The following is a 26,715-nucleotide window of genomic DNA, read 5'->3' as shown; positions in this document are numbered from 1 at the left end:
ATGCTCATATGTGCTCTAAGACCGTAAAAAAGTTGTATATGTGATTCTATCATGCTCATATGTGTTTTAAGGCAATAAAAAAACTTTAAATGTGATTCTATCATGCTGATATGTGTTATAAGGCAGTAAAAAACTTTACATGTGATTCTATCATGCTCATATGTGCTCTAAGGCAGTAAAAAAACTTTATATGTGATTCTATCATGCTCACATGTGTTCTAAGGCAGTAAAAAAAACTTTATACATGATTCTATCATGCCCATATGTGTTATAAAGCAGTAAAAAACTTCATACATGATTCTATCATGCTCATATGTGTTCTAACACTACAACAAAGTAGTAGATTAGCGACGACCACATTTCGTCGCTAATCCGTCGCTAACATGGTTAGCGACGGATTAGCGACAACGAGGCGACAGTATGCTTACGTCGCGAATATTTCGACGCTAACTGGCGACAGAATTATTCCGTCGCCAGGTCCGTCGCTAATTGCGACGGAATAACGAGCGCTATATTCCGTCGCCAATCCGCCGGTACTAAACGGCAACCACGGCTTGGCGACGGATTTACTTCCGTCGCTATGCTGTCGCTAGATTAATATGAATAGCGACGGATGGTTCCGTCGCTAATCCGTTGCAAACACGAAAAAAATTATTTGAAAATTAAATACCGAGAACTGTACAATTTCTATTTCCTGTAAATAAAAAACAAACCACACAAAAAAATTCATATAACAAGAATCTACAACAATTAATCGTTCCACCTTAAAATTAAGAAGTTTAATTATTTACAATTCAACAATTACAATTAGGAAAAATAAAAAAATAGAACTTCTTCAACACAGTCCTCTAATCATCGCCAAGATTTTGTGCGTCTTCTTGTTCATTGTCTTTATCTGACCCTTCAGCTCCACTACCCTGATTATCGCTAGCAGCCTACACAAGAAAAGAACAGTCAGTATTGATAAACAAAATATAATGAAATAAAATACACACTATATGTGATTCTATCATGTGCTCATGTGTGATCTAAGGCAATAAAAAAACTCTATATGTGATTCTATCATGCTCATATGTGCTCTAAGGCAGACAAAAAGTTATATATATATATATATATATATATATATATATATATATGATTCTATCATGCTCATATGTGTGCTAAGGCAGTAAAAAAATTGAATATGTGATTATAGCATGTTCATATGTGTTCTAAGGCATCTAAAAAAACTCTATATGTGATTCTACTATGCTCAGATGTGCTTTAAGGCAGACAAAAAACTATATATGTGATTCGATCATGCTCGTATGTATGCTAAGGCAGTAAAAAAATTGAATATGTGAATATAGCATGCTCATATGTGCTCTAACGCAGGCAAAGCAAAAAATTTTATATGTGATTCTATCATAAATGATATATAACATGTTCATATGTGTTCAAAGGCAGTAAAAAAACTCTATATGTTATTATAGCATGCTCATATGTGTGCTAAGACAGTCAAAAAACTGAATATGTGATTATAATATGCTCATATGTGCAGTCAAAAAACTGAATATGTGATTATAGCATGCTCATATGTGTTCTAATGCAGTCAAAAATTTTTTATATGTGATTCTATCATACTCATATGTGCTCTAAGGCAGACAAAAAGTTTTATATATATATGTGATTCTATCATGCTCATATGTGTGCTAAGGCAGTCAAAAAATTGAATATGTGATTATAGCATGTTCATATGTGTTCTAAGGCATCTAGAAAAACTCTATATGTGATTCTACCATGCTCAGATGTACTTTAAGGCAGGCAAAAAACTATATATGTGATTCGATCATGCTCGTATGTGTGCTAAGGCAGTCAAAAAATTGAATATGTGAATATAGCATGCTCATATGTGCTCTAAGGCAGGCAAAGCAAAAATTTTTATATGTGATTCTATCATAAATGATATATAGCATGTTCATATGTGTTCTAAGGCAGTAAAAAAACTCTATATGTTATTATAGCATGCTCATATGTATGCTAAGGCAGTCAAAAAACTGAATATGTGATTATAATATGCTCATATGTGTTCTTAGGCAGTCAAAAAACTGAATATGTGATTATAGCATGCTCATATGTGTTCTAATGCAGTAAAAAAAACTTTATATGTGATTCCATCATGCTCATATGTGCTCTAATGCAGTCAAAAAAACTTTATATGTGATTCTATCATGCTCATATGTGCTCTAAGGCAGACAAAAAAACTTTATATGTGATTATAGCATGCTCATATGTGCTCTAATGCAATAAAAAAACTCTATATGTATTGTAGCATGCTCATATGTGCTCTAAGGCAGTCAAAAAACTGAATATGTGATTATACTTGAGAGGGACCTGGAATCGAAGATCCCCTATCCTGAACAGCGACCTTGATCTCATTTCGGAGAAAGGGGGCGATGGTGTATTGAAAGTAGTTATTCAGTGATTCATTAATGATCTGGCGTACATCATCACTAGAAAGAATAGTCGGCTGCTTGGAGCTTATGTCGGCGCAAGAAGTCGGTGAGCCGTAACTGGAAGAACCAATAACTGGTGAAGTGTTCATATTACTCCCAAACCCGAACACGCGACCTTTTTTGGGTTCACCTGCTGCAGTCACCCATGCTGTAGGGTCAAATGATGGATGCTGAGTAGCGTCATCGCCATATCGCTCTACCATCTGTTGCTCATATGCCCCCTACAAAATAATGTTTAAAGTATTCATTAATAATTAATGATAACATTATGATAACTTGCATATATATTGCAATGATTATTAATAGAATTAATACATACCGTTGTCATTCTCGCCTTCTCTGATACGAAGACTTCCGTGGTCTTCCGTTTATGTGTTTCTACAAACGCATCCTTATATGGTACACTGCCTCCTTTTTCTGCTTCTTGCGAAGTTAAATGACAAAAGATTTAGTACACAAGTTTGCAACAATACTTATAAAATTAATATTATATATTGATGAGTTACCATTTTCTTTAGGTGGCTCCCAAATGTCTTAGATCCATCTGTGTGTAGATGGGCTTCGGGCATCTTCGAACGATTTTGTGAAGCCTTCGCAGAGCGATTTCTAAATGCATCTCCCGCCCACTTATCACACATTTTATCCCAGTAATCTCTCCTGATAGTAATAGGACCATGACCCTTTCACAGTAATGGATCATCTGCTACACCAGATGCTTTTTTTGCTGCAGTCTTCATAGTGTGCAGCATGTCTGCAAATCGATTGGCAGCCACCTTCTGCCATACCTTCCTTGCATCATTTTCTTCCACCGTAGTTGCGAAGCGATTCGAAGCCTACAAATATTTTCAGAAAGTTAGTAGACATTGCTTAAATAAATTAAATATGAAACACATTAACTATGAGGAACAACTGTATATCATGAATGAGGACCACAATCTGTCTAACACCTCCTTTGGGTACTCTTTCTATTGAGCAACTGGTCCTGGTAGATGTTGAAGAAGTGAATTCCTAATCTCCCGTACTACTTCTTGTGGCTCAAACCTCGTGCTGCACATGAATTGTTACACAGTAAATATCAATATAAAATATTTAAAAGATATGCAATAATTGAAAACAAAATACTTACGGTTGATTATCGATATACACTATTCGAATGAGTCTTCATGTGCCAGCCTGAGAAGACCCTGTTTCCTGTGTTGGCTGTTGACTTGTGTGATCAACTGGTGTAGGTGGGTCGTGTACAAGCGCAACATCATCTGTAAAAAAATACATTAGAAATTCTCAGAATGTGCATTTGAACTAATCAAGCATCTAATTAGTTATATGATATACCTATCACAGGAGCCCGTGAAGATGAAGGCTAAGCCTGGCTACTACTGGATGAGCGACCACTATAACCTCCACAAACCATATTCTAACAAATAACATATGTCATACAATACATTCAAATAATTCACATCAAGTATTACAATGCATTTAAGTCATTCACATCAAGCATTGCAATGCATTCAAATAATTCAAATCATTGACATCAAGTATTGCACTAATTCAAATCATTCGTTAATTGCATAAATTATAATACATTCAGATAATTGAAATCATTCACATCAAGTATTACAATGCATTCGAATCATTCGTATCAAGTATTAATATACATTCAAATAAAATTTTTAATCATTCACACCAAGTATTGCAATACAACTCACATCAAGTATTACAATGCATTTAAATAGAGGTTTGTAGTATAAGATTTTGCTCACTAGCTTGAGAAGTCTTCCTCGTCACTAGTTTGACTTTCTTCTTCTTCTTCTTTTTCTTCTTCTTCTTCATTATTTGCCCATCCACTTGGTACATCATTTGGATCACATTCCTCTATGAATGTTTCATCAGCCAATGGAGATATGACATGCATATCATGCGCAACATTGTGACCATAAGCGAAGTCATAGACATCATCTGATTGATAGTAATCACTGTCTTCAGCTAACTCATCTTCTTGTAACTGATCATACTCGGGGTATAGTTTGGATTTCACCTTGCAAACTGCCCACCATTCATTTCTATCTGACTTTTTTATACTCGGATATGAAGTATAATAAACTTGTTGAGCTTGCGAGGCTAATATGAATGATTCATATGTTCCAAACCTGGATTTATGATTCACCTCCACAATGCCTGAAGCTTTGTCGAGTCTTGTTGCAGTTGGATCAAACCAATGACACTTGAATATCGTAACCCTGTTATTCATGCCTAAGTAAGTCAACTCCATTATTTCCTCTATAACACCGTAGTAATCATGTTCATTTTCACCGTAGCTGCTACCTTTGACACACACGCCACTATTTATCGTTGATTTGTTTATACCGTAGTCTTTTGTATGGAATCGATAACCATTTACGATATACCCGTTGTAGCATTGCACAACTTTGGTCGGACCATTTTCTAAATCACATATTCTTTGATCTTTAACATCACCATGGCGAACCTACGCACAGACATAAACAATTATTGTGATCACGATCAATTAAGTAACTTAGTGTTGTTTATAAGTACAAAATTTATGTTAGCTTCTTTACCAACTGTTTCAACCACTCCACAAACTTAGTTCCTGCGGCATCAAATATCAAATTCGTATATGGATTATCGTGCACCACATTCACCCGTGCATCAAAATCGTTTCTAAATTCTTCTCCATGAAACATCCAGTTCTGATAATCACTCACAAAACCCTTCCTGTATAGGTGATGTCTAACGCCATGAGGTTCTACAAATCGATTATTCTTACAAATCTTGCAGGGACACCTAATCCGACCTGTGGGATCGACCGTACTGACACTTGCCGTTGCAAATTCAATAAAACTGTCAATACCATCCATATATTCATGCGCTAACTCATTGTCCACTATCCTACGGTACATCCATTCACGATTTGCAGTCATTCTGTCGTATGATGTTACGAATAATATCCTAACCAGTTAAAAGAGAACCATCAGAATGCTATGATGAAGAAAATATCAAATTTATCATGCAATATATGATGTCATACAATCACAAGAATTATGATGCATGCATTGATAACTTAATATTTTCATGTGCAAACTATTCATGACACGATACATTCATTTGAAGCATGCTTTCAGTATACAATTTCACATGGAAGACATAATCAAATTGAAAGTAACTACATGTAAGCATGGATACAATCACATCAAACATTGCAATACATCGAAATAATTCATATAAACAAATGTCAAACATGTACCTGCAGCAAACACACTTCAATATCCCACTAACTACTACCATGCATAGCATGGACTCCGTACTCCAAAAATAAGAACACTTCCATATTCATACATTAAAATCATGCTCAGCATAATCTCCGAACTCCAACAAAGCAGTCCTAGATATCAACAACTAAGTGAGTGTGTGAACAATAAAGTGTTACATTCAATAAATTAAATAACATGTGATGCGCTTGCATCACTTACTCACCACGGGTATTTACCCGATTTGCATTGTTTTTGTCACTTACTTACCACGGGTGGCGAGGCACAAGCGAGTTCCGTTGAGAAATATGCAAAAAACACTGTGTTAAAATGAATATTGAAGCTAATTAAGGAAACACAAACACTTATGTAATGCAAAAAACAACTAAACTGATGATGATATATCTAATGATAAAATGCGATGAAATAAAGTGTGCAAGTAATGTACTGCAATGAATATTGAAGCTAATTAGGGAAACAGAAACACTTATGCAAAGGAAGCAAAAAGACTAAACAGAACTTTTACAAGAATGAAAAACTAAAAGATTAACAAAAATTAGCAGAACAAGAAATGCAGACAAGGAATTATCTAAACATGAAATGCAATGATGAAAAGCAAACACAGAAAAATGAAACAAGAAAATAACGAGAAAAACACAATTGGAAATTGAAATACAAGAAAACAGAAAAATGAACTTGTAAAAAAATTCAGGAAAATAAAATTTGGATGAAATAGACATAAAAAAATCAGATAAAAGCATGAAACATAAAACTGGACAAACAAAATTTTGAATGAAAGAAAAGAAAACAGGTAAAAATTAAAAACAGGAAATTAGAACCAGAAATTAAAAACAGGAACAATTAGCAACAGAAAAAAAAAACTAAAAACTATACCTAATGTAAACAGTAAAGCAAACAAAAAATTACTGAAAATTTAGAAAAGAAAAACAGGTAATGCAATGCTGAAAAAGAAAGCAAACAGGAACCGACTCAATTGAAAAGCAGGAAATTCAACAATGATAAAAAAATAAAAAATTGACATCAAACAAGACATAGGTATATTTGTGCATAAATTAGGCATAAACTCAAAATTGACACATACCAAACAGAACCAATAGCTGTTAGGAACACATTAATTAATCAAACAATGTATGACTATTAGGAATCAATAACTCCATACTACCATGCATGCATGAATTCAGGCTTCATCATCAATCAGATTTATATGATGTATACAAGTTCCCTTTATGTACTTATTTATTAATTTTAAGATCAGGTTCTTCCCAAGCCCCAACACAAGTAAGAAATAAACATTTCATTCATGAAAGAAACAGGTTCAACATGGGTCACTGATAGGTCATTCATATCATGAATTGAGCCAACACATTTACACAAAAAGATCAACCAACAAGTATGTGAAACACAATAAGAAAATGAAAGAAAACTAAGGGTTAGGGATGCAAATGGGTCAGATTTAGTAAGGTTTTTTTTTTTGGAAATTTAGGCTGTCCTGGATCCGAACCTATATGACTCCCCCAATGTATTTTCTGATCCCAACTCTTAACTGTTGGCATCCCTACTAAGGGTGCGTTTGTTTCGTGTCATGTAAACGAGTTGTCGAAAGGTTTCCTGTGGGGGTGAGTTTTTTTTTTCATATTTAAACTAAGAAACCACCCTCATGATCAGAAAAACAATTTTTTATTTCTCTTGTTTTTGTTTTTTATTTATTCTGTTTTATACAGAATTAATGGAAGAAGAAGAAAATGCAGATAAGGAATCAGAGGAAGAAGAAGAAGAAGAAGAAGAAGAAGAAGAAGAAGAAGAAGAAGAAGAAGAAGAAAATGCAGATGCAAATGATTACTTGCGCGTCGTCGGGCGGTGGCGGGAGGCTGACGGGGAGCGGCAGCTGGCGAGCGGTGGACGGCTGGCGAGCGGCGGCTGGCGAGCGGCGGCGGCCGGGCAGTGGCGAGAGCCGACGGGCGGCGGGAGGGAGAGGGCGGCGGGAGGGAGCAAGATAGCGAAACAGGAAAAAGAGAAAGAGGGATGAGATTAGGGATTTCGCGACATTTAGCGACGGAATAATTCCGTCGCTAAGCCGTCGTAAATCAAAATACCAAAAAAGCGACGAAATATATTCTGTCGCTACGCCTTCGCTAATTAGCGACGACAGAGTTCCCTCTCTAAATCCATCGCTAAAATGGTGTTCTCGTAATAAGAATTAGCGGCAAAAAAATGCAATCGCTAATCCGTCGCTAAGTAGCGACAGATTAGTGATAAAAGTTGTTTCCTCGCTAATCCATCGCGAATTAGCGACAGATTGTATCTCTAGCTAATCTGTCGCTAATTAGCGACGGAAAAAATCTGTCGTAAATTTCCGTCGCTAATTAACAATTTTCTTGTAGTGTAAGGCAGTAAAAAAACTTTATATGTGATTCTATCATGCTCATATGTGTTATAAAGCAGTAAAAAAACTTCATACGTGATTCTATCATGCTTATATGTGTTATAAGGCAGGCAAAAAACTATATATGTGATTCTATCATGCTCATATGTGTTCTAAGGCAGTAAAAAAACTTTATACATGATTATATCATGCTCATATAAGTGTTATAAAGCAGTAAAAAAACTTTATACATGATTATATCATGCTCATATGTATTTTAAAAGAGTAAAAAAACTTCATACGTGATTATATCATGCTCATATGTGTTCTAAGGCAGTAAAAAAACTTTATACATGATTCTATCATGCTCATATGTGTTATAAAGCAGTAAAAAAACTTCATACGTGATTCTATCATGCTCATATGTGTTCTAAGGCAGTAAAAAAACTTTATACATGATTCTATCATGCTTATATGTGTTATAAAGCAGTAAAAAAACTTCATACGTGATTCTATCATGCTCATATGTGTTCTAAGGCAGTAAAAAAACTTTATATGTGATTCTATCATGCTCATATATGTTCTAAGGCAGTAAAAAAACTTCATACGTAATTCTATCATGCTCATATGTGTTCTAAGGCAGTAAAAAGACTTTATATGTGATTCTATCATGCTCATATGTGTTATAAAGCAGTAAAAAACTATATATGTGATTCTATCATGCTCATATGTGTTCTAAGGCAGGCAAAAAACTGTATATGTGATTCTACCATGCTCATATACTAAAATAAATTATATCCAATGTGCCTAAGTTAAGGCAATCAAAGTTATATGAAATCTAACGACATGCAATACATCACATGAAACTTTCATACCTGAGAAGCACCTGCAATCGAAGTTCCCTTGTTCTGCAAAAAATTATTGAACTCATCTCGGAGAACGTCACACATTGTTTTATGGAAGTAGTCACGCATTATGTCCTTAACGATCTCGCATACATCATCACCGTTAAGAATAGGATGCTTGAAGCTGATGTTGATGGGAGAAGTCTGCGAGCCGTGACTGGAGGAAGCAACGACTGATAAGGTGTTCATATTACTCCCAAACCCGAACACACGACCCTTTTTGGGTTCACCTACTGCAGTCACCCATGCTGTAAGATCAAATGATGGATGTTGAGTAGAGTCATCGCCATATCGCTCTACCATCTGTTGCTCATATGTCTTCTACAAAATGATGTTTACAGTATGCATTAATAATTAAGAATTACGATGTTTATGATAACTTGTATATTATAATGATTATTAATACAATAAATACATACCGTTGTCGTTCTCGCCTTCTCTGATACGAACTCTCTTGTGGTCTTACGTTTATGTGTTTTAACAAACACATCCTTGTATGACAGAATGCCTCTTTTTTCTGCTTCAGGCTAAGTGAAATGATAAAAGATTTAGTTAACAAGTTTGCAACAATACTTATAAAATTGACAATATATATATTGATGAGTTACCATTTTCTTCTGGTGGCTCTCAAAAGTCCTAGTTCCACCTGTGTGTAGATGGGCTTCGGGCATTTTCGCTCGATTTTGTGCAGCCTTCGCTGAGCGATTTCGAAATGCATCCCCCGCCCACTTGTCGAACATTCCCTCACAAGAATCTCTTATGTTAGTAATAGGGCCATGACCTTTCCACTGTAGTGGATCATCTATTCTGCCAGATGCTTTTTTTGCTGCAGTCTTCATATTGTGCAGCATGTCTGCAAATCGATTGGCATCCATCTTCTGCCACACCTTCCTTGCATCATTTTCCTCCACCGTAGTTGCAAAGCGATTCTAAGCCTACAAATATTTTCAGAAAGTTAGTATACATGACTAAAAAAAATTAAATATGAAACACATTAACTATGAGAAACAACTATATACTGTGAATAAGGACCACAATCTGTCTAACACCTCCTTTGGGTAAGCTTTGCATTGAGCAACCGATCCTGGTAGATGTTGAAGTAGTGAATTCTTAATATCGCGTATTACTTCTTGTGGCCCGAACCTCGTGCTTCACATGAATTGATATACAATAAATATCAATATACAATATTTATAAGATATGCAATAAGTGAGAGCGAAATACTTACAGTCCATTATCGATATACACTATTCGAATGAGGTTTCTTGTGCCAGTCTGAGAAGACTCTGCATCTTGTGTTGACTTCTGACTTGTATGATCAACTGGTGTAGGTGGTTCATGTGCAGGCGAAACATCATCTGTAAAAAAATACGTTAGAAATTCTCATAATGCACATTTTAACTAATCAAATATCCAATTAGTTAAATGATATACCTATCAAAGGAGCCCGTGAAGATGAAGGTTGAGCCTGACTACCACTGGATGAATAACCACTGTAACCTCCATGAACCATATTCTAACAAATAAAAAATGTCATGCAATACATTCAAATTGTTTGATGCACAACTTATAAACTTAATTTTGTATCAAAATAAGAGTGAATGACATTAAACTAAAGAATAAAGGAAGGCATAAAATTATCCAACCTAAACCCTTAGGGACACAATGGACCAATCCTAATCTTCAACTCATCAATGGTAGTGCAACAACAGAATGAGTCATGTACCTAGGGCAACCAAGCATACATCATAATAATATCACCATTCACTTGTATGTTTTCATATACCTGACAAGAAAAAAATAAACAGACTACAAAGACAACACTTGGTAGCAAGAGCACTCTAAGATTTGTAGAAATTCTCCCCATTCACAAAGAACGACACCTTCAAACACCATAAACTTTTCCAATGCTCATAACTTAATTTGCTACAGAAAAGTTCCCAGCTATGCTATCTCATATGCTTATTTCAACTGCACTTCTACAAAAATGAGTATCCAACCGCCACACTTGCTTTCTCCATTTTAGAATAGGATCTAACCTAGCATGTCAGATGACTTTTGTTGGACACAGAATCATCAAAATTAAGTTGGAAAGTGGTGGTGTTAGTAGGCTCACAAACATAAAAAAAAAGACATAATGGAAAGCAAAATATTGAGAAGGGCTGCAATGCAATACAATGTTGGGGGCCCTCTTGTTTCCCAAGGACTTTATATGGTATGTCAATAGAAAACCTCATCATCCTTAACACAATCACTCACAAATACTTAAAAATCAATATTACAAGATCATGGTCTCTGAGACCCACTCAACAATCAAATACCAAAATGAACTCAGGCACACACGACCAAAAACCAGAAAGGCCAATTAACTCTGCTGAAGAAGACTCTCCAACTGACAATAACACCCATTTAGACATTAAAAACTTCAGTCAAGACATCCATCTCCAAAGCTTTCACATCAATCTGATCAATACCCATCAAACACAAATGCTAATCAAACACAATAACAATGAAATGCAACCATACTTTTTCACAAAATTTGAAACAACTGCAATCTCATAAGCATGACGATGATAGACATCTGAAAAACAACATTATATTCAACTACTCATTCTAATTGTCGAATGGAAAAATAAAAACACCCAAAACACGCATTTGCATGCTTCCCACGACAAATCCAATTGACACCCATGTAACAAACAAGTAATTTTTTAACGCATTTAAACTAAAACCCCAAAAAGAGATCTATAACGTATTTGGTACAAAAACAGAACCTGGAAATCACATTGTCTATCAATTAAATACCCAAAACCCTGGAAAGTGTTGCATCGCCGGCAGGGGGTCGGCCCTCTGCCGGAAAAAACAAAATGCGGACCCCCACCTGCCCCTGTCAGAAAAAATAGAAGGGGCAGCCCCCCTCCCCCCCCCCCCCCTTTGTTGGAAAAAAAAAACTTTACCTGTGGCAGGCGACGAGCGGCGGTCGGCATAGCGATGGGTCGGGGAGTGCGTCGGTTGGTGGGGCGACGGGCCAGGAATTGCGTCGGTCGGCGGGGCTCCGGCTCAGGCAAAATAAGGGGCGACGGGCGGCAGAGGAAGGTGTCGGGCGGCGTAGGGAGGGCGGGGGAGAGGAAACAATAAAAGAGGGAAAAGGGTTTCTGATCAGATTTACGCGAAAATTAGCGACAGATTGGGCGGCGAAATTATTCCGTTGCTAAGCTGGCGTAAATATATACAACTCCTTAGCGACGAAATATGTCCGTCGCTAACGACGTCGCTACGTAGCGACGGAAAAATGCCGTCTCGCCCAATCCATCGCTAACCGCAGCGTGTTATTGCGACAAAAATGGTTCGTCGCTAAGCCGTCGCAACGTAGCGACGGCTTAGCATCAGAATATTTTCCATTGCTACATTTGTGAATATCACGAAACTTCGCGACGGATTAGTGTCGCTCGCTAAGCCGTCTCTAATTTGCGATGGAAAAATTCCGTCGCTAATTGACATTTTTCTTGTGGTTAAAGCTATCATGTGTAGGGCTGAGAAACTGGTGGAGCTGCTCATGCCTTGTCTCATGTTCGACTCTTAAAGAGCTCGTTCAAACTTGTAAAATTGGCTTGGCAAACTGAATATGCATAATAGTTTCTTTGCTTGGCTTGACTCATATAAGCTCGTTAGGTAATAAAAATATATTTTAGATATATTTGTTTTAATCATATTTCATTATAAAATAATGCATTTTTTCTTTAAATAAGCCAGCTTGAACTTGACTTGTTTAACTCAAACTGATTATGAGCTCGAACTCGGGTTGGCTGGCCACAAGATTAAGCCAAGCTTGGACACTTTCACCATGTCTGTTGTTTACCAGCCCTAGTCATGTGATTGGCTTGCGGCCCGTATACGGGCATTCAAACCATCCTTGGTTCCACTCACCCAAAGTGTCTTGTCAAGTTTACTGTGGTATCTATGCCCCCATATATGGGCAAAGAAAATGACTACCATCAAGATCTAAAGTGCCAAAGATATTTACCTGACAAGTGTCTTGTTATTGGAAATGAAGGATGGGGCTGACCCACTAAGCTGTTGACACTTACACCATTACATTTTAGCACATTAAATCAGAACCATATTTTAGGTTCCTTATGCCTCTCCCTATCAACATCCATGGTATACAGTAATATAGGTGGGCCCTTATCAGACTTGAAAGAACATATTGAAAGAAGTTCATTCTTGACCTCCATTACCGTGGTATCTATGCCCCCACATATGGGCAAAGAAAAAGACCTCCAATATCATGAGGTAAAGTGACAAAGATATTTACCTATAAGTGTCTTGTTATTGTTACTGGACATGAGGGATGGGGCTTGCCCACTAAGCTGCTGACACTTACACCACTTCATTTTAGCAGATTAAATCAGAACCATAGCTTTGGTTCCTTGTGCCTCTCCCTATCAGCAGCATCCATGGTATACAGTAATATATATAGGTGGGTCCTTATCAGTCTTGAAAGAACAATTCGAAAGAAGTTACGGTCTCAACCTCTATTATTTCTTGGCATCTTGCAGAATAATAATTTAAATATATTCATTACCATAAATTATGATAGTGTTATTTGGTTTTACATGGGAAAATAAGAGCAGACATGAAAATCATTTGCTGTTATCTAAGTAGATTTGGAAATGCATCAAAGGCTGATGGAGCTCAGCATGATTCATGAGTCGTAGCTTAACTAATAAGATCTAGCATGATTGAACCAAATGGCTAGGTTGACTTGAACTTGGATAGCAAATCTAGCAGACTCAAGTTCACCAGAATGAAAGTAGCCTCATTGCCATGGTGCTCTCATTGGTTAGACATATATCATAGGGATTTTGAAAAGAGTAATTTACATGTAGGCACCTAACGTAACGCATGAGAAAGTTATATTTAGCTGCCTCAGTTTTAAAATATTTAAAATAAAAGCTTACTTTTTTAAGAAACCGCTCACATGAACGCCTGAGCGACTCATTGTATTCAGCTTAATTACCCTAGTTAACTCTTTAAAATATATATTTCAACCTTTCTTTTCTTTAAATGGCTGAATGTCATATTCGTAGCTTCTTATTTTTGTAGCTATAGTTAAGGGCAAATAAACAAATTTATTTGGTAAAAGTAATTTAGGTGGTCATTTCAGAAATTTCTTAAAAAATTGGGTATTTATCTCAAAAATTTGAAAACCGAGGTGTAAATTTGACATTTGTTAGGTGCCTACATGTAAATTACCCTTTTGCAAAATATGGCGATATCTTTTATATGATTTTTGCATGCCACGAAAGATCTCAACATTGTTGCCAGATTTTCAAAATGTCAGTTTGTTTAATATATCATTATTTAACTTGTTTTTGAAGTCTTTGACATTTTAAACTCACTCCGAAGTGGAGATGAGTTGTCACTCGCAGCTTACCTTAAGGGGTTGGATCAGAAATTTTATACAGGAGGCGTTATATATATATATATATATATATATATATATATATATATATATATGAGAAAAGAGATGGTCCACCCACTAAATGGTTCATCTTTTGTCCTCCCATTCAAAAAGTGTATGTTACATCATGGGTATAGTGAGAAATTTAAGCTAGGGTGGGTACAAATGCTTAATAAAAAGGTAAAATAATTTTTATGATAATAAACTATATTAACAAGTGCAAAAAAAACTGAAGAACTATATAGTGTCATATTTATAATTAAGAACCTTGGTTGAAACTAAACATGTTTTCAATAATAAAGAAAATTATTTAAGAAATGCAGAGTACCACAATAACATGCCTGTATACTCTAAAATTTAGCTTTGCTTGATACAAAGAAATGCCCATATCTTGAGCAAAAAGTTATCTTGGTGACATCATCTTTTTGGATTTTCAATTGATGATACCTAGAACATAGATACAACTTAGAAAAATAAGCCGCCCCTTGGAGTTGATAAAATAAATCATCTATCCTTGGCAATGGATATTTGTTCTTTATTGTCACTATATTCAATTTTCTATAGTCGATGCACATATGCAGTGACCCGTCTTTCTTTTTCATGAACATCGGTGTACCTCAAAGTGATACTGATGGTCATATAAATCCACTATCCAACAACTCTTGTAATTGTTCTTTAAGTTCTTTGAGCTCTGCAGGCCCCATTCTATATGGTGGAATAGAGATGGGTGTTGTGCCATGAGCTAAATCTATGTGGAACTCGACTTCCCTATTGGGTGAAAGTTCATGAATTTCTTCGAGGAAAACATCCACAAATTCTCGCATAATCTCTATCTTCGAGACTGAGAGGTTATTATAAACTTTGGTCTTCATATAAGCCAAATATCCAAGACAACCCTTCTGTAGATAACGGTTGGCTTGAAGGCATAAAAAGTACCTTCCATGAATAATGCAATGTGACTAAGCTTAAGTTTCGGTCTTGAAATGCATTTAGCAAGACGTGACAAAGGAACACAAATATCCTATAAATAAATAGTTAATTAATTAGATAATCTTTCAAAAAATTTATAAAAGACACCATAAATATTTTATAAATAATTAGAAAAAGTATAAAGCACTCAAAACCAAGAAGAACATCAAACATATTTAATAAACTTTATGTCTTTGCCAATTTATCTTTATCGTAAGGTTGATAAATGAAAGCACCAATCCAATGAACAAAAGATAATAAAAGTAATAGAAAACTTGAATATACTAATATGTTTCAAATGAAAATTAAATAGTTACTCTAATAAATTCTTTTTACAATTAGTCTCATCGATTTTTCATATTTTGAAAACCATTCATAATTAATGCCTTTTAAATATTCATGCTAAAAAAAATTAAATAAAAACTTCAATTCGAGCAAACATCATTCATAGTTGTCATACAACAGTTAATTAAAACAAAAAATAGCAAAACTCTCAAATATTTACTAAAATAAAAAATGTTGATCATGCATAATGTTGATTAAAAAATTCATAAATAACTAATTAATATCTATCTCATTAAAGTCCTAAATGCTAATTGGGAAAAAATATAAAAAACCTTAAACCTAAATGCAAATTAAAACCCTAATTCTTATATCATAAATTATGCATTTATAATATTTACGCATGTAGAATCACAGTAAATGTTAATTAAAAAATATACAAATACCTAAATTAAATATTTATAATATTTAAAAATAAAATAAAAATCTAAATGCTATTTAGAAAAAATACAAAAAACTCTAAAACCTAATTAAATATTCATGCTATTAAAAAAAACTAAATAAAAATTTCAATCCTAACAAACATCATTCATAGTTTCCATACATAAGCCAATTGAAACAAAAAAATAACAAAACCCCCAAATTTCTAACTAAAATCAAACATATGGATCATGTATAATATTGATTAAAAAATTTAAAACTAATTAAATAATATTCATCTCATTACAAGCCTAAATGCTAGTTGAAAAATACACAAAAAAAGTCTTAAACCTAAATGCTAATGAAAACCTTAATTCTTACATCATCAATTATGCATTTATACTATTCAAGCATGCATAGTCATGTTTAATATTAATTAAAAACATAAAAATACATAAATTACATATTCATCTATTTAAAAATAAAATAAAAATTTAAATGTTATTATAAAAACATAAAAAACTCTAAAACCTAATTAAATATTCATGCTATTTTAAAAAAAACTAAATAAAAACCTTAATCCTAGCAAACATTATTCATAGTTTTTATATAAAATCTAATTAAAACAAAAAATAAACAAACCCAAAATTTCTAACTAAAATCAAACATATGGATCATGTATAATGTTGATTAAAAAATATAAAAATAACTAAGTAATATCCATCTCATTTAAAACCTAAATGTTAATTAAAAAAACACAAAAAACCCAAATCTTAAATGCTAATCGAAAGTTTAATTTTACATCATCAATTATGCATTTATGCTAGTTAAGCATGTAGAATAATGTTTAATATTAATTTAAAATACAAAACTACCTAAATAAATATTCATCTTATTTAAAAACAAAATAAAAATCTAAATGCCATTCACAAAAAACATAAAAAGCTCTAAAACCTAATTAAATATTCATGTTATTTAAAAAAACTCAATAAAATCATCAATCCTAGTAAACACCATTCATAGTTTTCATACATAAGCTAATTGAAATAAAAATAACAAAACCTCTAAATTTCTAACAAAAATCAAGCATATGGATCATGTATAATATTGATTAAAAAATACAAAAAATAACTAATTATTTTCCATCTTATTATGATACACATCAAATTGATCCAGATCTACAAGACCCAATTAAAGACCAGTTGGCCCAGACGGGCCCCACCTAGGGGTATCCTCTATTTTTGAAGAGTTAGAAGGAAGTGCAAGGGGGATAAAATGAGTCTATGAATGGAAGAAAGGTAGTCAAGAGTCTTGGCTATTTCTGGATATTAAAACTCCAGAAATAGATAAGTCCAAAATTGGTTTATCTAGAAATAGTTTTTGGACCAAGAAGGCTTATCTATATTTGGCTTAGGCCAAAGAGGTTTATCTTGATTTAAGATAATATTTAAATTATTTTTATAAGTTGTATAAAGGCTTTATGAAGCCCTCTCAACCTATATATATGTTTGTAATTCCCTTTTTGAAAAAAAGAAAAGAAATATGGAACTTCTCTCTATTGCTCTCTCACTCTCTTAGAAATGTTTCTCTCTCTCTCTAGAAGATTTAAGTCTTGGAGCTTAGGATGCTGCCCAAGGCCCATTCACTTGTTCATGTAGCTCAACCAGAAGATCCGACACTCCCTAACTTCTTGAAATAATCCGGGTGGAACCGACCTCAACCAACCCATCCCACTTTCTGTTGAAGCCCTCCATTGAATCACCGAGACCTTAGTAAGTTAGCTAAATAGTTTCTCTTAGCCCAAGCCAAGTGTGAACCTAGTTAACCCAGAGTAACCCAAACTTGACCTGTTTCTGCTGTTGTTAACAACAATATTTATTCAAACTTGTGTCAGTCATATTTCTTGAATCGTCTGGAATCTAGGGCTGAAATTTTATGTCAATCCCTAAAATTTCATGATTTTACGTGATCCCAATAGTGAGAACTTAATTTTCTACCCAACCTTGTCAGAGCCAAATCCCGCACCTGAACTAGTAAATCCAATAAACCTATCATCACTTCTCGAACCTATATCTCTTAATTCCCATGGATTTCAGACCTGATTTTTTGTTACAATCTTGTTTACAACCAAGAGGACAACACTCTCTCAGTACTATAGGCATCCATAGGCCATTCAAGGGATGTTCATTCATCTATTTAATTTATAAAATCTCGATAATTACTGTGATGCTTGCACCAGAGTCTGAAACCCTTCGTCAAGGCATCCCTCTCCCTAGGACCCAGAGTCCAAAACCTTATCTCTCTCTCTCTCTGTAGTCAACATAGTGCACTACTAGGCATATTGCAGTAGCTTCATCTCCACCTAGAGTATCAAAGTCCAATGTTCCTTAAGCCCTGTGGTGGGGGATGAATCCCTTAGATCCAAATGACAGGTTCTCACTCAACTATCCTAAAAATTCTCTCATGAGGTTGGTGCATGCTTGTTTACATCTAACAAGCTACCTCAAGCCGTATAAAAACCCGGTGAGTACATGTCACCCTTCGTGACATCATACAGTTCTCTTATGCATCACATAATTTTTCAATGTTCTACTCTCGGTACCCTGGGTAAACACCAACACATGTTTTTGTAACAAGATACCTTTAGGATGATCACTCTAGAATACAAACACCATGTATATACATCCCTTTCAATTTTCTTGATATTACGAGTTTGGAGATAGTCATAACTGAAAATTTACAAGATTCAACATCCTAATGCATCATACAATATACAATATGCATCAATGCACAAAATGGGCTCCTCTTGGACCACTCATACCTACATGAGTGCCTTAATATACAAAAGTTGCTTAAAAAATACTAAATATTGATACTACAATTTATACACTACTAATTTCATACTTAATTCATCCAATCACAGGCTTAACAACCCAAACCCAAAGTTAAAACACCAAGAAAATCACATTCGGGTGCCTTAGGAGTCGTCTCCCCTAAACTCAGGAGTTGACTCATTTGTTTAAAAGTCAACTCATCAATACTTAAGAGTTGATACATCTGTTCAAGAGTTGACTCTTTACATCTATGGGTTGACTCCCCAATTACAGGGGGTCGACTCATTTGTTCACATAGGTCAACTCATTTGTTCACAAGGATTGACCCTCTGTACCCATAAACAACCAATAAAGTTTTGGAAATGAGGTATCAACCCTTGATCTGTAGGGGTTGATCCTCAAGGACAGAACAACAAGCATATCCTTGAAGGAGAAGACTCTTGACCAGCAGGAGTCGATCCCAAATTGGACTAAACTGAAAATCCCATCTCTAAAACTATAAATTTCAATAGAAGTTTATGGATTATCTGTTTAAAATATGAGATAAATCTTTCAAACATGCATTTCTACAAGAAAACATGATCTAGATTGCATTAAACCACATGCATGCTTTTGAAAACACCATTTTTTAAGCATACAATAGACATGGGCATGTACATTTTTTAAAATCTTAAACTAAAACATGGTTTGACAACTTCATAGCATACCACGAATTTTCAACAGAAACAATCAAGATGCACACGCTAAATCACTTCCCAAACATGCCAAAAATTCATCTAAACTAGCATGATTTCAAACTAAATCTCATCTACATGCTTATCTTCCACTAGAGTTTCATGGAGTAAGGGGATCACACATTTTTAATCATAAAAAAATCAAAGATCCACCAACTACGAACTATCAACACTCAAATTCGCAAGGACTCTAAGTGGGTTGGTGAATCTTCCCAAAACTCGCTGGCTAGGACACCAAATATGATTTGTGAATGGTGCAACCTCTCCTCCTCTAGAATGTGATGGGTGTGAGGGAACACTGTGAAATCAGAGGAAGAGAGTGTGCGGGTTGGTGAAGGAGATGAAAAGAAGAGTGAGAAGAGAGAGAATAAGAGATGAGCTTATGCGTAATGAGGAAAGCGAGATTAATTTAGGTTTTAACTAATAGTTATTTAGTCAAACCATAACCTTAATACATGTCAACACAAACAAGTCGGTGGGTACTGAGCTATACAATTTAATGACAACTACCCTATCATAATTACCAAGATGCCCTTATAACTGGTTTAATTTTTTTACTCTACCTCCTACACATTTTGCTCTATTTAACTAGTTTATTTACCATTCTGCCATTTAAAATAAAACTATGATATTTTAAGCAAATACCTAACATATCCCTTCACAAAATAATTCTTTTTCTTTCTTAAAAATTCTGGGTACCTCCTTTATCTAAAAATTATGATTCTGCCCCTAGATCAAATCAAATCTGATTCAAACCCAATTTCAATGATTTCAGAATCCATTTCTCTCAAAATCTAATATACGATAATATTAAATCATGAAATACATGTAAAAACTCACATAAATATATTATAATATAAAAATACAGATTATAGAAGAATATGATGTTACATGGATCCTCACCCTACCTAAACCATAATGTAGAGACAAAGAATATCAAATAAAAAGAGTCCATCCATGAATAACATGCAAAATTTGAGGACCTATGCACCATATACGGGGATTGGTCCAAATCTGCTTTGGTAGACACATTCGTAGGGGGCTTCAATATGATATTAGGGTTGAGCTTATGGATCTGGACCCCAAGATCTTAGATGAGAGTTTTATGATAGGGTGGTGGAGGAATGTTTAAAAAACTTAGCATATGTAAAGAGGCCTAGTCGACCCCCTGATGGTTATGGCAACCAGAAACCGGTCAAGGATCTTGAAACCAAACCAAAATTTGGTTCTAATGTTAAGATTGAGTATATAAGAAAGACCCAAATGGCTGATAGAAGAAGTAAGGGTCTTTTCTACAGTTGTGATGAAAAATGGGCTCATTGAAGCCCTCAAAATGTTTGCTGTTTGTGAAAGTGATGATGAGAGCGAACAAGGAAGTGATGAAGGTGAAACATATGAGGATGGCAAACAAGGACATGGGATATCTTACTTTTCCCTTATTGATGTATCCATCTCGAATATTATGAGGGTACAAGGGCATTGGTATAAGGAGCAAGTGAAAGTGCTCATTGATGTCGGGTCAACCCATAACTTTGTGTGGGTTGATCTTGTGCGAACTATAGGTTGCCAAACTAAAGAGCAACCTTTGTTCAATGTCATGGTGGGAGATGACAGCCATCTCAAGTACTCGTATGCGTGTCCCAATTCAGAGCTGGACCTCTAGGGATCCAAGTTTATATTGGATCTATATGTTTAATTATAAAAGATGTTGATGTGGTACTAGGGATGAGTTGGCTCTGGAACCTTGGAAAGGTTAAGTAGGACTTTAACAAAATGAAGATGTATTTTGAAAAAGCCAAAAAACCAAGTCGTCTAAAGGCTCACAGACCTAAGGGAGAAGATGAAGTAGACTTGGAAGAAGCTCTTAAAACCTATAGGGCTATTCAAGTGGCTTTACTTTGAACAATCATGGCGGAGTGTCAAAAGTGTGACTAAAAAGTTGAGGAGGTTCATCCCAAATAAAGGAGATTCTTGATGAGTTCAAGGATGTGTCCATCAAATTAACCGGCCTACCTCCCCAAAGGTCCCAAGAGCACCACATCACCCTTATCTTGGGAGCTATACTAGTGAGTTTTAGGCCCTAGAAGTATACACATTCCCAAAAGGATGAAATCAAAAGTCTTGTCCGGGGAGATGCTTGATAGCAGGGTAATCTGGCCAAGTTCGAGCTCCTACTCTTCGAAGAGCGGATCCTGTAAAACACTGGGTGAGATTAACAATCTCACCCATCATTTACAACCACAAAACCCACCCCTCTGTGGGTCGCACTTGTATTGAGCTACTATACAATGGGGTGGGTTTTGTGGTTATAAACACTAGGTGGGATTGCTAATCTCACCCAGCGTTTTAGAGGATCCGCTCTCTACTCTTCATCGGTGCTATTGGTGCAAAAGGACAACACATAGTGATTATGTGTTGACCATAAAGCCTTAAATGTTGTGACCATGAAGGACAAACATTCGATTTTGGTCACAAATGAATTGTTGGACGAATTACATGGAGCTCGAGCCTTCACCAAGATTGATCTTCGATCCGGGTATCACCAAATCCATATGGCAGATGAAGATATCTCAAAGACAACATTTATGACTCATGACAGACAATTTGAGTTTCTAGTAATGCCCTGGCTACTTTCCAAAGTGGGGTCATGGGCCACAACTGGGGTGGAGCTCCAGAGAGAGAGAGGGGGGGGGGGGGGAGGGGAGGGGCAAAAATCAGGGGGCGAGGGATGATTTTGAGAATGAGAGGTGTTAGAACGGGCGACGCTCGCCCATCTGCCCCCTTTGGGTCGGGCACCAACGCCTACCTTGACCCGATCAGGGTGGTCATTGCCCACTTTTTATGCGGGTCAGGGTGGGCTACCCCCAAGGAAGATTTTTGTGGGTTAGGGTGGGCACATGTCCACCCTTTCGATAACGTGGTTTTGCCCGTATGTTAGATATGCCCATATGTTAGATATGTTTTTTAGCAAATCTAACCATGTGAATGTGGTTTCTATAGTTGAAAACATATGAATAGACCGTTGGATCAAAGTTTTTTTGTGTAGGAAACATTATAACATAGGAAATTTCATCAATTTCAAAATCATTGTTTTTTTTATCCTTGTAAAATCCTACCTACACATCAAAAAAGTTTGATTCAAGAGTCAATTCATATGATTTGGATCAGATCCATATGGTCAGATTTGCCAAAAAATATATCTAACATACACTTTTTGAACGGGAGGACAAGGGGTGAACCATTCTCCTTTTCTCTCCCTCTCTCTCTAAATATATAATTGATTGTTAGTTAATTATTCATTCCCGCTTCAACAACTACAACTTGCTATATTTGATACAGGGTTTGGTTAAAAAATTCTTTGCATTATAAAAGTAAAAAAAATGGCTAAGAAATCCTTCAGATTATAGTGCTATTAGCTTATTTTATCATTAAATTAGGGTATCTTCATCCTTTTTAAGGAACGTAAAGTTCATTGCTTCGGAGAGAAAGAATTTGCAATTCAACAAACTTGACACTACTAAGAAAAATAAGAAAGTTTTTGTTATTTTCTGAAGTATCGAGTCTATTGACACTACACCCTCCATTGGGAGGGACAGATTTAGCCAGTAACTATTAATTATTAAAGCAGCCAATGGGCCAGCCTGGCCCGCTAATGGACTGGGCCGATCAGGCCGGGCCAAAAGCTCAGTTAGGGCCGACTCATTAGGAAAACAATGGCCCATGGCCTGCATGTTAGGCCAGTGGGCTTAATCGGGCCGGACCGGGCATATTATATACATAAAATATATATTCAAAATATATATTCTATGTTATATGTATTTTATGTTATATATATACACACCGGGCCGTTGCCCATTCCTACATCTAATGAGAGAGATGCCTCATTAAAGAAGTTGGATAAACCATTTTTTTTTTTTGGATTTATAACATGAAGAAACTGCACCCAAAACGCAAGGGAGAGTTTTCACCATGTTTGCTGAGGCACGTGGGCCCCACTTAAAAAGAGGGAAATGTTCTCCCTGGTGTCAAACACGCCCTTCTACTTTTCACATGTTTTTGATATGATCATATATTTTTTAATCAACGGTATGTTTTCCCTTCTTGCCCACCATGCGATTCTAAATTTAATATGATTTGCTGTAATTTTAGCACTTATTGCGTATTAATAAAATGTTTTCTTATTTCTCAAAAAAAAAAAAACTGATTTGAAATCGTATGACTCACCGAGTCACACGGAAATGAGAAACGGCTCCCTATTCTCTCACGTTTGCTTTGACGTGACGGAAGGGTGCCAATGAGAATCATTCTATCATTTACGTGAGAGAATGATTCTCGTTGGTGTTTGTTTAACGTCTCCTAAAGATGTATACCAAGATTGCAAACAAAAACAGAATTTCAAAATTGCAAGATTTCCCTTGCCAAAAAGAAAACAGAATTTCAAAATTGCAAACTTTCCCTTGCCAAAAAAAAAAAAAACCCAAGCACAAGATTTCTGATTATGGTCAGTGTCACACTTTACTTTCATTCTAAATCAAATCTCATTAATCCCACCCTCAAGAATTAGCAAAGCAGTTGCTCTATGACAGTGAGGTGGTGTTGCCATAAATAAGTGGATAGAAACGAATCAAGAAAAGGAGATCATGTTGACTTGATCAGCAAAGGCCAGTGCATTGTTTGATAGTGGTTGGTTGGCCCCTTTGGACAAATATGACAAAGTTCTACTACTCAAACTTATCGAGTTGGTGTGCCCCATCTTAATGGATAACTCATTGTGCCACTATCCTAGCAGGCTAAACGGGCATCAATATCTCCAATATACTGTCCACAAGACAGCGACCGTACTCATCCAGTCATGAAAATGGTGCATGCGAGACGGAGTTTTATGCTGCCAGGACAGGTAGAGCAGTGCGACTAGGTCTCTGATCCTGAGGGTGGTTTCTTCATGTAAAAAAAAAAAAATCTACATTGCAGGAGAGAGATGCTTTTGGCTTTTTTTTTCTTTAAATCTATGTCACACAGACGCCATTTTGTTGCAGGGTTAGGATCAGGTGATATTGAAAAGCACCACCACCACTGGTGGTGATTTTCAATATCCACCACATACTGCACGGAGGGCATGTCCATACCACCAAAATGTCCTAATGGTATGAAAATGCCCTTGAGGGAGCCCAAAAGGACTCCCCATGGTAGTGTTCCTTACCACCATAATGTGCTGATGGATATTGAAAAAAAATCACCATTGGTGGTGATTTTCAATATCACCTGATCTCAATCCTTTGCGGCATGCCCCTGGTGACATTAGCAGACATGAACTCTGATGCGGATTTGTACGGCTATTATTCTAATAAATTTTATTATTTTATAATAACATTTTGATTAAAATATTTTTTTCAATATTAAAATATCAAAAAAGGGTTTTAATTAAAAAATAAAAAATATGCGTCCCTCCTGTTCCATTTCTGAAAAAAAATTCAAACTTACAAGTGGAACCTGCATCACATGTCCTCCTATCCACACATAGCCTAGTTGTATGCATGATCAACGCAACAAATTTTGTAGCAAGGTTATTATTGAAATTTCTTGATTAATGGTCTGGTAGGGGTCTGTCTAACCCTAGCTTTATCGTAAAAAAAAAACTATGATTTAACTTTTTTTTTTCCTTTCAAAACAAAATCAAAAACCTAATTTACACCAACAAAGTATGTCTTAAAAAAACTTTTAATAGTGTTCTGTTCTTTCTAGACAGTTGAATTATAGTAAAGACTTGGGATTTGAAAAATGAGATGAGCTGCTCATCACTCGGCTTGTGTTCAGGTTCTGAACTCATGAAATAGGCTGCCCAAGTGGATTACGAACAAGTGTTTATTTTACTTTGTATAGTATATGATCATTTATTAGTAACAAATTAGTATGTTTTACATATATTATATTGTGTTTTGTTATAACAGGGCAATATATTGGTCACATAAAACAAATTAGTATGTTTTACATATATTATATTGTGGACATTGAAGCTTTTGGTTTGTAAGCAAAAATTGGAGTTCAAATCATATTACTTGTAGCTTAGGAACAATGTATGTACTTTGTAATTGAGCCAGTTCAAGGTTGGGTCAGTAGGTATAGAGTCCAAATTATGTTTCTTTCACCTTTGAAAAAATGCAGTTTTTATAAAAATTTCAGCCCGAGCTCACCATCAACTTGAGCTCGGATCAGCTCACAACAAGAATGGGGGAGCTTGAAGACTATGACAGGAGAGCAAAACCAAGTTTTGGAAAAACTTTGACATGACTAAAACCAAGTCTTTTGGCAAATTCAAAATTTGAAAGTGTTTAGATGACTAACCCCCAAAAATAAGGTTTTTATACAAAAACTAAAGGAAAATACAAAGTAAAAAGTCTAGTCATTTTGCGGCCAGTGGCTGATCGAAAAAATGACCAAAAAGAACTAAAAAAAAAGGTATACACGTACTGCCATTTTCTGATCAATCACCAGCCAGAAAATGACCGACTGGTAACTCCCTTGTCTAAAGGTATCAGCCTAGTCATTTTCCAGTGAGTCCGGATCAGGTGCAATTGCATGGCACAAAATTTTTGCATTAAACACCTGATCACCCTCTATTAGGCCTTGAGCCTACAACTAACAGGCCTGTCCCCAAGATGTGATCAGATGCTTAATGCACAAATATTTATGCAATCGTATTGCACCTATTTTTTCACATTTTCCAGTTGGTAGCTGGCCAGAAAATGACTGTCGAAAAAAGATACCGAAAAAAAGGAGAATGGTATCTGACCGTTTTTCGAACAGCCACTGACTGGAAAATGGCTGAGTAATGGTGGTATCAGCTCAGCTATTTTCTGGCCGAATGGCCGAAATATAATTGCTTTTACAAAAAAAAAAGTCATTTCCCAACCAATGAAAAATGGTTAGACTGGTGCCACGTGGGCTGACAAAAGTTAGTTTGGG

The sequence above is a fragment of the Nuphar pumila genome, chromosome 10 (assembly GCF_984573655.1).
Source record: "Nuphar pumila chromosome 10, dmNupPumi1.hap1.1, whole genome shotgun sequence".
NCBI lineage: Eukaryota > Viridiplantae > Streptophyta > Magnoliopsida > Nymphaeales > Nymphaeaceae > Nuphar > Nuphar pumila.
Note: the sequence above shows the minus strand (reverse complement) of the source record.